This window comes from Rattus norvegicus, chromosome 15 (assembly GCF_036323735.1).
Source record: "Rattus norvegicus strain BN/NHsdMcwi chromosome 15, GRCr8, whole genome shotgun sequence".
NCBI classification, from domain to species: domain Eukaryota; kingdom Metazoa; phylum Chordata; class Mammalia; order Rodentia; family Muridae; genus Rattus; species Rattus norvegicus.
In genome coordinates this window covers 61944582-61961841 of record NC_086033.1, presented here as the reverse complement: position 1 = coordinate 61961841, position 17260 = coordinate 61944582, and positions in this window count along the sequence as shown.

Genomic DNA, 17260 nt, shown 5'->3' with positions numbered 1-17260 from the left:
ACAGGGGAGAGGGGGAGAGGGGGAGAGGAAAGGGATACAGGGGGAGGGGAGGGGAGGAGGGGGGAGGGGGAGCAAGAGGAGGAGGGGGAGGGAGAGACAAACTGTAGACCACAGGCTTCAGGGAGTAGAGGCAGTTCTGTGTTGCAACTGCTCATTATCTAGTTCTCCCCCCTCCTCTTTGCTGGCAACAAATCATATTGATTAGAAAAAAGTGGAAAAGCAACAAATATTTCTGGCTCATGTTGCCTGTGGTGGGAAAGAGGAAGAAACAACTGATGGGGGTGGGTGGAGGTTGAATTTGTTTTCAGGGTTTGAATAGGCTCCCAAAACAAAGAGCAGAGAATAAAATGTGCATGCACTCTTATTTTTCCCATTTGCTTTTCATTCCTCCAGTGATTGTCTTTCAAATATATCGTTTACTTTTTCCAGATCAATACAATATATTAAAAATATATTGAAAAGGTTCCAAGACTGCCCAGTGTTTCCCAAGTGATATGGGTGTCATAGCATTAAACTGATTGTTCTTGTGTTATCATAAAAACACTCATTGGCTCTCTGAGCCTCACACAAACCAACACAAAAAGCTCTGTATAGATATCGCTCCCACTTTTTTCTTACACTCTTTCCTTTGTAAAGGATATGACATGAAGTAATGACACCAACTCTTAATATGGCCTGTTCAAGTACTTCTGAAAGCAATTTCAAGTGATGAGGACCAAAATATTTTGGATAATGTCAGGTAATATTTCTGGTACAATAGATTTTACAATTTCCCATAGAAGCCATTTTATAATGCTAATCTCTTTAGTTAGCTGATTGTTGTTGCTGTTGTTGCTGCTGCTGCTGTTCTCTTCCTCCTCCCTCCTCCTTCTCCTTCTACTTCCTTTTTATTTATTTTTTAAAGATTTATTTATTTATTTATTCATTTATTTATTTATTATATATAAGTATGCTGTAGTTGTCTCCAGACACACCAGAAGAGGGCATCAGATCCCATTACGGATGGTTGTGAGCCACCATGTTGTTGATGGGGTTTGAACTCAGGACCTCTGGAAGAGCAGTCAGTGCTCTTAACCACTGAGCCATCTCTCCAGCTCTCTTCATCCTTTTTAAAAAAATCTTAGAAATTTGGAGTCTTGCCAAGGATTTTAAACATGTTTTTTGTCTCCTAAAGGCAAGCCAACCCTTGCCAACATCCTTAGGAAGTTGTGCATTGTTTTTTTAGACACCTTACAGAATAAATAGATGGCACATCTCTCCCCTCTAGGGAGGATAAAAAGAAACTTGAAAGAGGTTATTTTCACAAACACACATTTATTAAGATTTTACTTTATTAAAATTTTTCATATAAAGAACAATAATTTCCCCCGAAGTTAAGATATTTTATCATTGCTATAACAGTAAAGAGAAAAGTAAAAAGGTCATAGGGCCAATAATAACAATTAACACTTATGCGGGCATCTCTATTTTCAAAGCGTTTTATGAAAGATTAACTTATTATTCTTCCCAATGTTCTTGTCACATTTTAAAGCATTAGAACATTTTGACATCCTTTCTGTGCAGTTCCATACAATCCGTGATCACCCATGTTGTGCTTTGCCTATAAATGCATACAACTGAAGTTCTGATCAGCCTGCTCATGAACAGATAAACCAACAAACTCACAGATTTTGATAGGAAAAACAAATGGGACTTAATCTCTCCTTGGTTCAAAGATTCACTCAAAATCAAAGGAGCTGCATAGACAGTGGGTTCTTACTGTAAACACCTAACCAAATTTTGTCAAAATGAGATCTTTGGGCATTTTTTGTTCATTTAAGTCATGTTTACTTGAAGAACAACAGCTGTGTTGTGAACTTGAACTTAGGCCAATTCACAGAGATACTTAAGAAATTTTTTGAAAATTAATACATGAAAGGTCATTGTTGATAAATTGCCATTAGGTTATGAACATTACAATATCTGACCTGTCCTCTAGAAAATCAGTGCAGAAGAAATCAGTGTTATATGCGGAAAGCAACTAGATATAAAAATATGAATTTCAACTGGATATGAAATACAAGCCCCAGCACGCTCATTGTTGAATGCTTGGTCCCAAGCTGGTGGTTGTATTATGGGAAGAGAAACTTCTGGAGAAAGTAGGCAATTGGGATAACCCTTGAGATCTGTATCTTGTCATGGAACCTTGGTCTCTTTTTCTCTTTGCTTCCTGTTTGTCATGATGTGAACAGCTTCTACCACATGCTCCCACCACCAGCAGGTTCTGTCTCATTATAGATTTGAGGAGCCATGGTCTCTGGGCTTAAACCATGAGAACAAAGTAAAGAATTATTTTTTTGAAAGTTGTTTGTCAGTTAATCTGTCACAGTGATGAAAATCTGACTGACATATGTGTGTGTGTGTGTGTGTGTGTGCGTGCAACACAGAAATGAGTCCTAAAGGAAGGTTTCTTTGTTTTTCATTTGTTTGTTTTCTGAATTTCCAGACTATTACCCATACTGTCTTCCTTTTCATTTCTATTTATCAATCAGCCTGCAATAGAATGGTACAACATATAAAATAACATGCTTCTTTTTATGTTTAACAGAAAACTCTATTTGGTTGGAAACTACATACATATAAAAACATTTCTCTCTGTGCAGAGCAACAATGATCAAAACCATACGCAGCATAAACTAAATGTTAACAATGGTCTTTCATTTCATTGAACTGTGCATGTGTGTGTGTGTGTGTGTGTGTGTGTGTGTGTGTGTGTGTGAGAGAGAGAGAGAGAGAGAGAGAGAGAGAGAGAGAGAGAGAGAGAGACTGTATCTTTTCTCAATTTCTTTCCCCTTTTGTTTTATGAAACAAGGTCTCTCAGCTCATCAGTTTGGCTCAGCTGACTGAATAAAGAGCTTCAAGACTCTGTCTCCATGCACACACTTTTCCCAAGAGCTAGGGTTGCAGGAACACAACATCACCCTTGGGTTTTTACTTGGGCTGGGGGCATTTGAACTCAGATCCTCTTACACATCAGACACTTTATCAACTGATCCCTATTTAAGTTTTTCTAAGCTTCAGCTCCAGGTTTTAGCTGCTTTTTAACATTTTTTTAAATTTGAGATTACTGAGGATTGAACCTAGGACCTCATATGTGGTAGACATCCACCTTCCATTGAGCCATATCCCTCACAATTTCTTACATTTTAATGGATGTGGAGAAAATTTCTTAATATCTATCTATCTATCTATCTATCTATCTATCTATCTATCTATCTATCTATTTATGTTTTTATTTTAATGCACAATTTCTCAGTGTAGCCCTGACTCTCTTGGAACTCACTATGTAGACTAGGTTGTCCTTGAACCGAGAGATCCTCCTGCTTCTGTCCAGCAAATTCTTTAAACATTTTTTTCTTAATGTAGAGTTTTGATTCTTTTTTTTTTCAGTATGTGCATTTTTCTAGAAATGTGTGGCCCAGGTACACAGTTTATGTACCTGGTTTTATCAAGGCCATTTTATTTTGTCAGGATATTCCATGGGCATCATGAACTCATATCAGTTTTCTAAGCAGAATGTGTCACTTCCTCCAAACACCAAGACTATCGTTTCTTTTAACTGTGATGAACACCAAATTTCCCAACAATCACCTTCTCTTCTTCCTTTTATACTCCTCAGCCATATTTCTCTGACTCCACTTCTTCCCCGAAGCTGAGTCCTTTCAGAACCATGGTCAGCGCACCGCTCTGAGATCGATCACTCCGATCGATCACTCCATCTCTATTTTTCCTTAGATGCCGCAGGTTTGCTTTGTTAATGAGAGATAGAAAGGAAGTGGATCTAGATGGGGGGAAAGGAACTGGGATGGGTAAAGAGGGGGTAAACCATAGTCAGAATATACTGTATAAAAAAAGTCTATTTTCAATACAAGAAAAAGTTTTTAAAAATAAAAAATGCAGTATAGAAAAAGAAGAAAGTTACCTTTCTCAAGCCAACCTTTTTTTTCCCCATTTGTACTAGCTACTAACTTCTTTCACTAAGTCTCACATATACAGTTTTTTTGTTTGTGATCCTGCAGCTCAATCAAAATGCAAGCATTGTGTGAGCAAGTACAATGTTAGACTCATCATTAAAGGGCACTGGAAAGAAAAATCAAAAGAGGGAAAGGCACTTTTGATTCCAGCACTTTCTCTCCTATTAAATGTTGAGTATCTTCAATGACGATAGGCAGCCCCCTTCTATTATTATACAGGATCCTCAGTGACACAACCCCTGCTGTGGCTTCACCCTAACAGGTGGCTTCCTGCTGAAGCCTGCATTGCTGCATTAAATTCTCTGCTGTCCATTGGTTGTGCCACAATGCAGGCATTGGCAGGGACTTAATAAGATTTGGTCCTTCTTTGTATATTCTACTTCAACCTTCTAACTAGTATCTGCTCCTGTATTTTTATACCTACTTAAGGGTCTCTTCATATTTCCAAGTGATAAATTCATAATGAAGTGATAAATACCACTTAATTAGTTCATAATTTTAAAATAGTATTATATTTTCACATGTTCAAATTACTCTTGTGTCTCTTGTTCCCCAATTCTTTATTGTTTCATTGCTTTTATTATTTCTAAACATCAATCAAACCACACCAATTAGCTACCCTATTGCTATTGGGGTAAAGAGGCTATGGTGGAGGACAGGGTTCTGAGATAACTAAGAAAGAGCTCATAACATCAGCTTCCTCGCAGAACCACATAGAACACAGTGGCTACAAAGATCAGTTTCTCCCTCCCAATCCTGACTCCTACCCCAACGTCAAGTGGAGTCTGAGAGAGCCAGAGGGATCTGAGAGCTTCACCTTTAACTCCACTCAGCTGTGCCCAGCAATTGACACAGTAATATTCCTTTAATTCTTTATTTTATACTATCTTCATTCTGGAACAAGTTTTGTGATGTTTTTGCTTTTGTTAGTATATTTCTGAGTCAAGTTTTAGGGTTACTGTGTGTTTCCTCATCCAGCCTAATAGAAAGAATTCTTTACTCTAGTGTCTGCCCATATTTCATCCACTCCTCCTCTCATTCTTGTCTTTCTCTCATCTTTGAACTCTCCACATTTTACTTCTTAATTATTACTTTCTATAGGTTTAATGATCTTTAAGTCTGTGGACTGTAATGTTCGCTCAACTTTGACCTCTGCATTACTTTACTCATTTATATATTTTCCTTTTCAAAGTGGATCTTATCCCTATCCTTACCCATCCTACTTATGATCCAACAGATCAATCATAATCTTAGTAACTAAAAGCTGAACCCACTTATACTATCTTTGTTTGTTTATTCAGTTATTGAACCAACAACAGTTATTGGAGTCAAGAGGAGATATTGTTATTAATCAGCTAGCACAAAATTTGCATAGTGGTAATATCCAACAACAGTGGTAGTTCTCAGTATTTTTCTCAAGGAATAATATAGAGCCCATACTATGCACCCTAAACTCATGTCCTGGGGAACTGTTACCTGAACCACATACCTAACTCTACTACATCCAAGTCCTACTTGAGCATTGCAAATACTTCAACTAAAATATATGGCATTTGAAAAGAATGCTTAGTAATAACTCCAAATGCATAGATCCCAATGCAGCGACATAAGAAACAAGAAAAAGCAGGCTACAGAACTGCTCTGGAAATTACTAATGCTGAAGTAACAACATCTAATGTTTCGATGAAAACATGAAGAGCTCAGAAGAATAATTCAATTCACTGAAAATAACTAAAAGAAAGTCCCCACTGAGAACTCAATCAACTAAATAAAGTAATAAGGGTGATATAAGATATGGAAGAATAATTCAAAAAAGACAAGTACTGAAGTACAACCAATCTGAAATGCTGGGTGTAAAAACTATAATAGGTCTAGTAAAAAAGCTATATGGAAAGTCTTTCCAACAGAGTATATCAAGGAGAGGCTAGAACATGAGAGCCTAAAGACAAAATGGGAGAACTGGAGTCAACAACAAGGATAGGATGAAATCAATAAAGTTCCATTGGGACTTCCAAGATATAAATGATATAAATGATAAATGAGATCAGATCTATGAGTTATAGGCACAGAAGAGTTGAAGTTTCATTCTTAAGTCACAGAAAACATTTTCAAAAGGATCACAATAGGAAAATTCCTCAGACTTAGGAAAAGAAATGCCAATCCAAATACAGGAGGCATTTAGAACGCTAAATAGACAAGACCAAGAATCATTCCTGTCACGTTATAATTAAAATAGCAGTGCTGGTGATATAGTTCAATTCGGAAGGGAGCTTACCACCAAACCTGGCAACCTTAATCCAGGGATCTACATGTTAGAAGACAAGAAGAGACTTCTACTTCCACACACACTATAGCACACATTCATGTGCACATGTGTTTGCACACATCATACCACATGTGCACACACATGCGTACATGCACATATCCACACTAAAAAAGCAAATTACTAACTATCTAGCTAACTAAATAAAAAAAAACAGATAAAGTTTACTGAAGTGGCAATAAACTCCAAATCACATATAAAGGTAAACCCATCAGAATAAGAGCAAATTATCCAACTGAAATCTCAAAAGCCATAAGCACTTGGAGTGATGTAGTTCAAGTTCTGAAACACAAACACAGAATATTATACCCAACAAAAATACTTGAAGTATGTAAGATATGAGAGAAAATTATAGTAAAGAATGATTTGTATCAGGATAAACACACAATCAAACTTGAAGGTAGTTGGAGGAATCATTCTGACTGGAGAGAAAAACAAACCCATCAACAAAGCCTTAGGGAAGAAGAACCACATGAGGATAGTAGTTAAGCAAGAAAGGAAGAGGAAAGAAACCCAAACACTACAAAGTGACAGGAATCAATACAGAACTTTCAGTAATAACTTCCAGTGTTAATAGTCTCAATTCCTCAGTCAAAATAGACAGAGTAGTGAGTTACATCAAACCCCAGAAAACGTCTATTTTATTTATCCTAGAAATGTCCCTCACCACAAAAGACAGATACAACTTTAGACAAACCGGGTAGGAGAAGGTGTTCCAGCAAACAGACTTAGAAAACAAGCAGGTGCCACTGTTTGAATATTTGGCAAAACAGACTTCAATGCAATCCCAGTGAGAAATAATAAAGATGGTCACTTCATGTGAATTCAGGAAACAATCCTTCAGGAGAACATTAGGAATCTAAATATATGCTTGCCAAACACAGGTGCACCCAACTTCACGAAACAAATTCTATTAGACAAAACAGCTCAGATTAACCCCAGCATGATTGCAGTGAGGGACTTCAATACCTTTCTCTGTCTAACTGACAGGTCTTCCTAACAGAAAATAAGCATATATATACATATTAACTAATGACAGTACAGATCATCTATAAAATGTCCCATCCAAATCCTGCAGAATGCATATCCTTTTCAATAGACCACAGAACCTTGCATAAAATAAACTATATATTAGGAAACAATGAAGGTCTCAACAAATACAGGAAAATTGAAATCATTCTTTTTTTTTTAATCTGATCACGTGGAATAAGACAGCCAATCAACAGCAGGAGAAAACCTGTAACATACAAATTCATGGAACCTAAGCAACATACTATTGAATGATGAATGAATCCTTGAAGACATACAGAAGGAAATTAAACAGTTTCTAGAACCAAATGAAAATGAAAACACAGCATACCAAAATCTTCGCGATATAATGAAAGCAATCTTAAGGTGGAGTTTATAGCTCCATATGTCTGCATTGAGAAATAGGAGTCACGGAAAGAGCTTTCAAGAAAAATCGAACATCCCTTCATGTTAAAAGTCCTGAAAGAACTCAGAACATAAGGAACAGATCTCAACAAAATAGAGGCTGTTTATGAAAGCCCCACAACCAGTATTATATTAAATGGAGCAAAGCTCAAAGTATCTCCTCTAAATTCAGGAACGAGCTGAGAGTTTCCACTTTCTCCACTCTTATACACTATAGTACTGCAAGACTTAGTGGAAGCAATTAGACAAGAACCTCTACTTGTAGATGATATACATCTATACACGAGACCCTAAAGACTCACCAGAAAACACTTAGAACCGATAAACATTTTCAGCAAAATGACAAGATGAGAAGTTAACACACAAGAACAGCAACCATTCTATACGCCGACGGCAAACACACTGAAAGAGAAATCAGGGAAATTACTTCATTCACAGTAGCCCCTAAAACTAAAGACATAGAGACAAGTATTATGGAAACCACAGCTTTTCACACTAATTAAAAAATGTAATTCTTTACAAAGAACAGAGGTGTGTGGGACTGTGAAAGGCAGCCTGGTTGGGTTGAGCTAAGGCTATAAACCCGGGGCCCCTGAAGAGACGGTAGGTGCCTGGCCGGTTCCCTGAGCACCAGGACCCTGTCACTAGCTGCAGTTCCCCATAGATTTGTAGCCATCAGTCACTTAAGGGCAATGTCCCAAGCCCCTCCATAGGTAGAAGATGTAACCTGTGCTCACATAGGCTCAAGACAGATCTCCATTTTAATGAGGTACCTAAAAGCCTAGAAGACTTAGCCAATAAACCCTCCTTCCCAGACACACCTTCCTGCAAAAGGTATTTAATCTCAGGCCCACCCTGAGAAGTGGGGTATGGTTTTACTCATCCACTTTCCGCCATGACAATAAATGCCTTAAAACCATGGACTGCCTCCTTTCATCAGGATCTGCTGTGGAGAGGCAAGAAGAAGGCCTTAGCCTACAGAGCCTCCATCTAATCTCCAGTAGAAGCCTCTCTGAGCTCCCAGCCACAGCCACCACCAAGCTAAGTGAAGCCCAAGCCCTTAAGCCTTCAAGCCAAGCATTCTCTCCCTGTTGCACCAGTCAGAACTTCCCCCACCCACTACCCCCACCAGCCCCAGGCTACATCCAGTCTGTCAGCCCCCTCCTCAGCTCTTCCATGGCTCCCAGCAGCACCTGGGTGTCCGAGAGCCTGAGAACCATACCTCCCCAGGCTCCTTTCAGGCCTGGGGATCCCGAGCCAGTCTCGACTGTCCCGAAGACCTCAGGCTAGGTACCCCATCCAGAGGTGTTCTGGGCTTCCCTAGAGCAGGACAGTCACCAGGCAACTGCGACTGTGTGGGGTAGGCGCAATCAACTCCTGCGTCCCTTCCCATAGTAGCCCTGCCCTATGGCGGAATGGACTTGGGGCCCCATAACCCTACACAGAGGTACATTCATTGGTAGATAAATGTTTTCCCCAGAAAACATGGATTATTAAACGAAAATCATGATGCCAGGCATCTCTCTACATGCTATTGGTCAGAGTCCCCAGAAGGCCCACGAAACAACAAGACTGTTGACCTGCTCTTGGTTGTCCATTATAGTGAAATGATAAGACCCTATCGCTGACAACAAAGCGTACTTTGATTTCAGGACAAAGAGAAACAGAGCTACAACCGATGTGGGAACATCCTCTTTGTGGCTAGCTTTCACAGCGCTGGACTGTACTATTCAGGCTGCTGAGGAAGAAAGGCCATCAGTGAACGTACCCAGCACTGGACTGTGTGCTACAATAACAACCTTCCAAGAAGGGTGTGCTTATTGATGCAATTGTGGCAAGATTATTACGGTGATAACCAATCACTTTATGATTGGACTTGCCCCTGGCTCTGTTGAAAGTAATTCTTGCTTCATGCTGTAAATTTGATCATAAGTCTAAGGAAGCTATAAGCCTGGGGAGGTCATAGGCCATAGAGAGAAACATTTTATTCTTTTACTAAATGGACAGACTATCCATTACCTTCCAAATATTTGTGTTTATTATGACAGACTACTGCTGCTAGATCTTTTGGTGTGTGTGTGTGTGTGTGTGTGTGTGTGTGTGTGTGTGTGTGTGTGTGTGTAATATGTATGAGTATCTTGCCTGCCTGTATGTCTGTGTACCACATGCAGGACATATGCCCACAGAGACCAGAAGAGGGTATTAAATCAGACTGTTGTAAGCTACCATTTGGGTACTGAGAATCAAACCTGGATCCACTCTTGAAGAGCAGCCAGTACCCTTAACAACTGACTCATCCTGAATGTGGGAGCTACTAAGAATATCCCTGGGTCCCAGACTGAATGAAACCGAGGAAAGGAACTAAATACCAGCATCCTTTTGTTTTTGCTTCCTGGTTTTGGATGCACTATGACTGTTGCTGCAAGCTCTTACCTCCATTCCTTCTCTTCCATGATGGACTGTGACCCCTAAACTGTGAGCCAATAAGCCCATCCTTCCTTAGGTTCCTTTTGTCAGTAATTTTGCTACAGCTAAAAGAAGAGTAGTTACTACAGTGGCCATGCTATTTGGCCACATGATTTCAAGGGTGACTCAGGACTGCCCTGCTCTGCCTATCTTACTTCCAAGGGCTTACATTGATGTGGCGAGGAATGTAGTTCCCGGATGTTCCTGCAAACACCACCAGGAGCTCAATTTGTCCCATTTCTAACAGCCGTCCTTAGAGTTATCTGTCAGGGCAAAGGATCCTGATTAAAAATGAAACAACCATTTCACTTGCTTGACAAGAAAAGACCTGGTCTGCCAAATTTCCATCCCTATCACCAGAGAACAGGACGTTAAGAAATAAATAATAAATGTGTTCTGACCTAGGGCCACCTAGCCTGGAATACTTATGGGGCTCTTATCTTAGTGGAACAATTATTCCAGTTAATGGGTTAAGGGATATATATATAAGATTACCAGTAATCCTTTCACACTGCTGTTCAGTGCTTCCTTGAGATGCAGGGCACATGTATTTCAGGATTAGCTCCGTCTCGACTTACTTATACCCTTAGAGAGATACCACTTCCTGCTATCTTCTCTCGTGGAATAGAAATGAAGAATGGTTACACTAGAGGAGTTATTACAATCAGGCTCTTTTATATCTTTAAGGCAATTACAGGCAAAGACAAGAGTGCCTAATGCACAGCATTTCCAGAATTTGTCATTTCGGCATCTCATCTTGCCAGGCAGTGATAACATCCAGATGTTGCCCTATTGAAAGGTGTTAAATAGGATAAACCTCCACCCAAGAGTATTTCCATGGAATATTTTGGGAACTTCCACAATGTAAAGGATTTTTTTCCTTTAATGTATCAGAAATTCGATGGCTTAAGAACTAGTCTGCATGTTGTCTTAGGATCTAATAAGACTAATACTGGCAGTATTATTTAGTGTCTTCATTTGGCAAGAACTTATGTAGTGTTGATTGTGTGCTTCTCAAATATTAACTCATTTAATCCCTTCTGATCATCCTGGTATAACAACCTTCACTGTAAAATTCTCTGAACTGATTGTTGGGTAATTCTGGTTGGGCAGTGTAAAATGTCACTTTACCGAGGTTGTTTGTTTCAAATCAAAGGGGAAATGACATTTATTGAAGACTTTGCTTTGCCAGGAGCTTAGAAAACTCTTAGGAAGAACCACACATAAGTTAACCTCCAAAATCAATACACCCCACTCACATTCTGTGTACATGTCACCCGGGAGACATTCAGAGGTGGCAAGTTTTTCCACAATAGACTACTACCCATGGGCAAAGGGGCTGCCTACTCTGTTCATTCAGCATTTCATTATTGAAAGTGTGTGAAGTCTCTGGGAGAGGTACCAGGGATATGCAGGACTTACCAGGGATATGCCCTAAACTTGCATTCCTCTCAGCTCTGATGCCTATGGTATAGCAGGCATGGACAGACATATTGACACCGAGTGTTTCTGTTTGCTATAAGACACAAAATCCAGCCTTTGAGCATTATAGGGTCTTTCTCAGGAAAGAAGGGGAGATCTGTACACAGCTCGTGATGTGAAAAAAAGCAGTAGAGCTAGCTTTGCCTAATAACCTTCTGTGATGGTTTTAATAGGGATGGCCCCAATAGGCTCATATATTTGAATGTTTGGTCATTAGGGAGTGACCCTTCATAAAGGGATTAGAAGGTGTAGCCTTGTTGGAGGAAGTACGCCTCTCCGTGTAGACTTTGGTGTTTCAAATGCTCAAGCCAGTCCGGGTATAGCTCTCTTCCCCACAAACCCTGCCTGTGGATTCAGCTGTAGAACCCTTGGCTCCTCCTTTAACACCACGTCTGCCTCTGTCCTGTCACGCAGATAATAGACTAAACTTGCGAAACTGTAAGCAAGCCCCAACTAAACGCTTTCTTTTCTGAGTGTTGCTGTGAACACGGTGTCTCTCCACAGCAATAGAATAATGACTAAGACACTCTCCCAAACCTGATTTGTTTTCTCTTTTCTTTTTCTTGTGTTGAGTGTCCAGGGATGGTGGGATTCCTTTAAAACTCCAATGTCTAAAATCAGAAATGAAAAGGGAGACATAACTACAGATTCAGAGGAAATTCAAAAAATCATCAGATCTTACTATAAAAACCTATATTCAACAAAACTTGAAAATCTTCAGGAAATGGACAATTTCCTAGACAGATACCAGGTATCGAAGTTAAATCAGGAACAGATAAACCAGTTAAAGAACCCCATAACTCCTAAGGAAATAGAAGCAGTCATTAAAGGTCTCCCAACCAAAAAGAGCCCAGGTCCAGACGGGTTTAGTGCAGAATTCTATCAAACCTTCATAGAAGACCTCATACCAATATTATCCAAACTATTCCACAAAATTGAAACAGATGGAGCCCTACCGAATTCCTTCTACGAAGCCACAATTACTCTTATACCTAAACCACACAAAGACCCAACAAAGAAAGAGAACTTCAGACCAATTTCCCTTATGAATATCGACGCAAAAATACTCAATAAAATTCTGGCAAACCGAATTCAAGAGCACATCAAAACAATCATCCACCATGACCAAGTAGGCTTCATCCCAGGCATGCAGGGATGGTTTAATATACGGAAAACCATTAACGTGATCCATTATATAAACAAACTGAAAGAACAAAACCACATGATCATTTCATTAGATGCTGAGAAAGCTTTTGACAAAATTCAACACCCCTTCATGATAAAAGTCCTGGAAAGAATAGGAATTCAAGGCCCGTACCTAAACATAGTAAAAGCCATATACAGCAAACCAGTTGCTAACATTAAACTAAATGGAGAGAAACTTGAAGCAATCCCACTAAAATCAGGGACTAGACAAGGCTGCCCACTCTCTCCCTACTTATTCAATATAGTTCTTGAAGTTCTAGCCAGAGCAATCAGACAACAAAAAGAGATCAAGGGGATACAGATCGGAAAAGAAGAGGTCAAAATATCACTATTTGCAGATGACATGATAGTATATTTAAGTGATCCCAAAAGTTCCACCAGAGAACTACTAAAGCTGATAAACAACTTCAGCAAAGTGGCTGGGTATAAAATTAACTCAAATAAATCAGTTGCCTTCCTCTATACAAAAGAGAAACAAGCCGAGAAAGAAATTAGGGAAATGACACCCTTCATAATAGACCCAAATAATATAAAGTACCTCGGTGTGACTTTAACCAAGCAAGTAAAAGATCTGTACAATAAGAACTTCAAGACACTGAGGAAAGAAATTGAAGAAGACCTCAGAAGATGGAAAGATCTCCCATGCTCATGGATTGGCAGGATTAATATAGTAAAAATGGCCATTTTACCAAAAGCAATCTACAGATTCAATGCAATCCCCATCAAAATACCAATCCAATTCTTCAAAGAGTTAGACAGAACAATTTGCAAATTCATCTGGAATAACAAAAAACCCAGGATAGCGAAAGCTATCCTCAACAATAAAAGGACTTCAGGGGGAATCACTATCCCTGAACTCAAGCAGTATTACAGAGGAATAGTGATAAAAAATGCATGGTATTGGTACAGAGACAGACAGAGAGACCAATGGAATAGAATTGAAGACCCAGAAATGAACCCACACACCTATGGTCACTTGATTTTTGACAAAGGAGCCAAAACCATCCAATGGAAAAAAGATAGCATTTTCAGCAAATGGTGCTGGTTCAACTGGAGGTCAACATGTAGAAGAATGCAGATCGATCCATCCTTATCACCCTGTACAAAGCTTAAGTCCAAGTGGATCAAGGACCTCCACATCAAACCAGACATACTCAAACTAATAGAAGAAAAACTAGGGAAGAATCTGGAACACATGGGCACTGGAAAAAATTTCCTGAACAAAACACCAATGGCTTATGCTCTAAGATCAAGAATCGACAAATGGGATCTCATAAAACTGCAAAGCTTCTGTAAGGCAAAGGACACTGTGGTTAGGACAAAATGGCAACCAACAGATTGGGAAAAGATCTTTACCAATCCTACAACAGATAGAGGCCTTATATCCAAAATATACAAAGAACTCAAGAAGTTAGACCGCAGGGAAACAAATAACCCTATTAAAAAATGGGGTTCAGAGCTAAACAAAGAATTCACAGCTGAGGAATGCCGAATGGCTGAGAAACACCTAAAGAAATGTTCAACATCTTTAGTCATAAGGGAAATGCAAATCAAAACAACCCTGAGATTTCACCTCACACCAGTGAGAATGGCTAAGATCAAAAACTCAGGTGAGAGCAGATGCTGGCGAGGATGTGGAGAAAGAGGAACACTCCTCCATTGTTGGTGGGATTGCAGACTGGTAAAACCATTCTGGAAATCAGTCTGGAGGTTCCTCAGAAAATTGGACATTGAACTGCCTGAGGATCCAGCTATACCTCTCTTGGGCATATACCCAAAAGATGCCTCAACATATAAAAGAGACACGTGCTCCACTATGTTCATAGCAGCCTTATTTATAATAGCCAGAACCTGGAAAGAACCCAGATGCCCTTCAACAGAGGAATGGATACAGAAAATGTGGTACATCTACACAATGGAATATTACTCAGCTATCAAAAACAACGAGTTTATGAAATTCGTAGGCAAATGGTTGGAACTGGAAAATATCATCCTGAGTGAGCTAACCCAATCACAGAAAGACATACATGGTATGCGCTCATTGATAAGTGGCTATTAGCCCAAATGCTTGAATTACCCTAGATCCCTAGAACAAACGAAACTCAAGACGGATGATCAAAATGTGAATGCTTCACTCCTTCTTTAAATGAGGAAAAAGAATACCCTTGGCAGGGAAGGGAGAGGCAAAGATTAAAACAGAGACTGAAGGAACACCCATTCAGAGCCTGCCCCACATGTGGCCCATACATATACAGCCACCCAATTAGACAAGATGGATGAAGCAAAGAAGTGCAGACCGACAGGAGCCGGATGTAGATCGCTCCTGAGAGACACAGCCAGAATACAGCAAATACAGAGGCGAATGCCAGCAGCAAACCACTGAACTGAGAATAGGTCCCCCGTTGAAGGAATCAGCGACAGAACTGGAAGAGCTTGAAGGGGCTTGAGACCCCATAGGTACAACAATGCCAAGCAACCAGAGCTTCCAGGGACTAAGCCACTACCTAAAGACTATACATGGACTGACCCTGGACTCTGACCCCATAGGTAGCAATGAATATCCTAGTAAGAGCACCAGTGGAAGGGGAAGCCCTGGCTCCTGCTAAGACTGAACCCCCAGTGAACTAGACTATGGGGGGAGGGCGGCAATGGGGGGAGGGTTGGGAGGGGAACACCCATAAGGAAGGGGAAGGGGGAGGGGGATGTTTGCCCGGAAACCGGGAAAGGGAATAACACTTGAAATGTATATAAGAAATACTCAAGTTAATAAATAAAAAAAAAAAAACTCCAATGTCTAATGCATCTCTTCATATCTGCGGAAGTACAGAGTGTTTTGCTTGTTTTGCTTTGTTTTTAGGGAGTAGGTGAGAATTCTCACTAGTGTCTTATCCCTGGCAAGTTCTTTATAGCATCTGCGAGCCCCCTGTGGGATCCAGCATGGAAACTTTCCGGTTGTCTTTTTAGCACTAAGCTGTAAATCATACCTGTTTCCCTGTTTATCTGGATGAATGTAGGGCTAACTATGTACTCTACACATGGGGCAGGGAGAGTGTAAGGAACAGGTCTGGGTGGAAATGCACCTCTTCCCCCACCTCCAACTGGAAGAGATGGAGTCCATTTAAACGGCAGCTCACCTTACTAGAATTGCACCCTTCCTTCTCTGGGGGTATAGCACAAGGTCAGACTATTGCATTCCATGGAGCAAAGAGGAGAGTACAAGATGAGATTCTAGTGGGAAAAACATGGGCTGCTCACAGCAGTCCCATCCTAAGAGCACCAGAATCAGGCCACTGCCTTTAAATCTAGTTAGGGAGAGTGCTAGGGAGCCTGTACAAACCTTAAGGAGTTTAAATGAGGGGAGGGGACAGATTTTTAGCAGAAAAGATAAAACTAACTAGCCAACCTGTCACAGAGAATTTGTATACAGTCTGCAGCATGAGCTCCAGCCCAGAGCTATAGTGAGACATTACCTTGAAAGACAGACAGAAAGAAAGACAGAAAGACAGAAAGAAAGACAGAAAGACAAAAAGATAGAAAGAAAGACAGAAGCCATAGATGAATGTCAATAACCCCACTGCCGGAGAGATAGAGTGACAAGGGGCCCTGGAACTGACTGGCTAGCCAGTCTAGGTGAATTCCTTAATGACTGAGGAACATATCAAGGTGTGGACCCTGCATATTCACATGCATTCTTACTCTCATGAATGTAGCAAAGGCATATAGGGATCACACACACACACACAGACACACACACATACAGACACACACAGACACCCAGACACACACACACAGACACACACACACAGATACACACACACATACAGACTCACACAGACACACACACAGAAACACAGACACACACACACAGACACACACACACAGACAAACACACACACACACACACACACACACATAAGGTAAATAAAAATTTTAGATGGCCTGCATTCCTGAGGGTCCTTAGGTGACTACATCCCAAGTCCCACCCACCCTGGTTACATGACCCTCTGCCCCCAGGATCACCTGTTGAAGAGAAGTTGCTGCTCCTGGCAGGTCTCTGGATGTTGAAGACACCAGGTGTTATTTCAGAGGAACAGGCACTAAAATGTTTGAGTGAAGTCAGAAAGTAGTCAAACTCTTCCTGTCGCAGCTGACAGGAAAAGAGAAAACTATTGCTCACTTTCTGCTGCAAAGAATTAGCATCAAAGACTTTTCAGAACAGACCATCTAGACCAGAAACATTCTTACTCATGGATGCGTCACGACTGCCAACACATCCTCACCGCTTTCTAAGCTTCTCTGATACACTGGGATCTGCACTTTATAAGGCCTCTGAGTA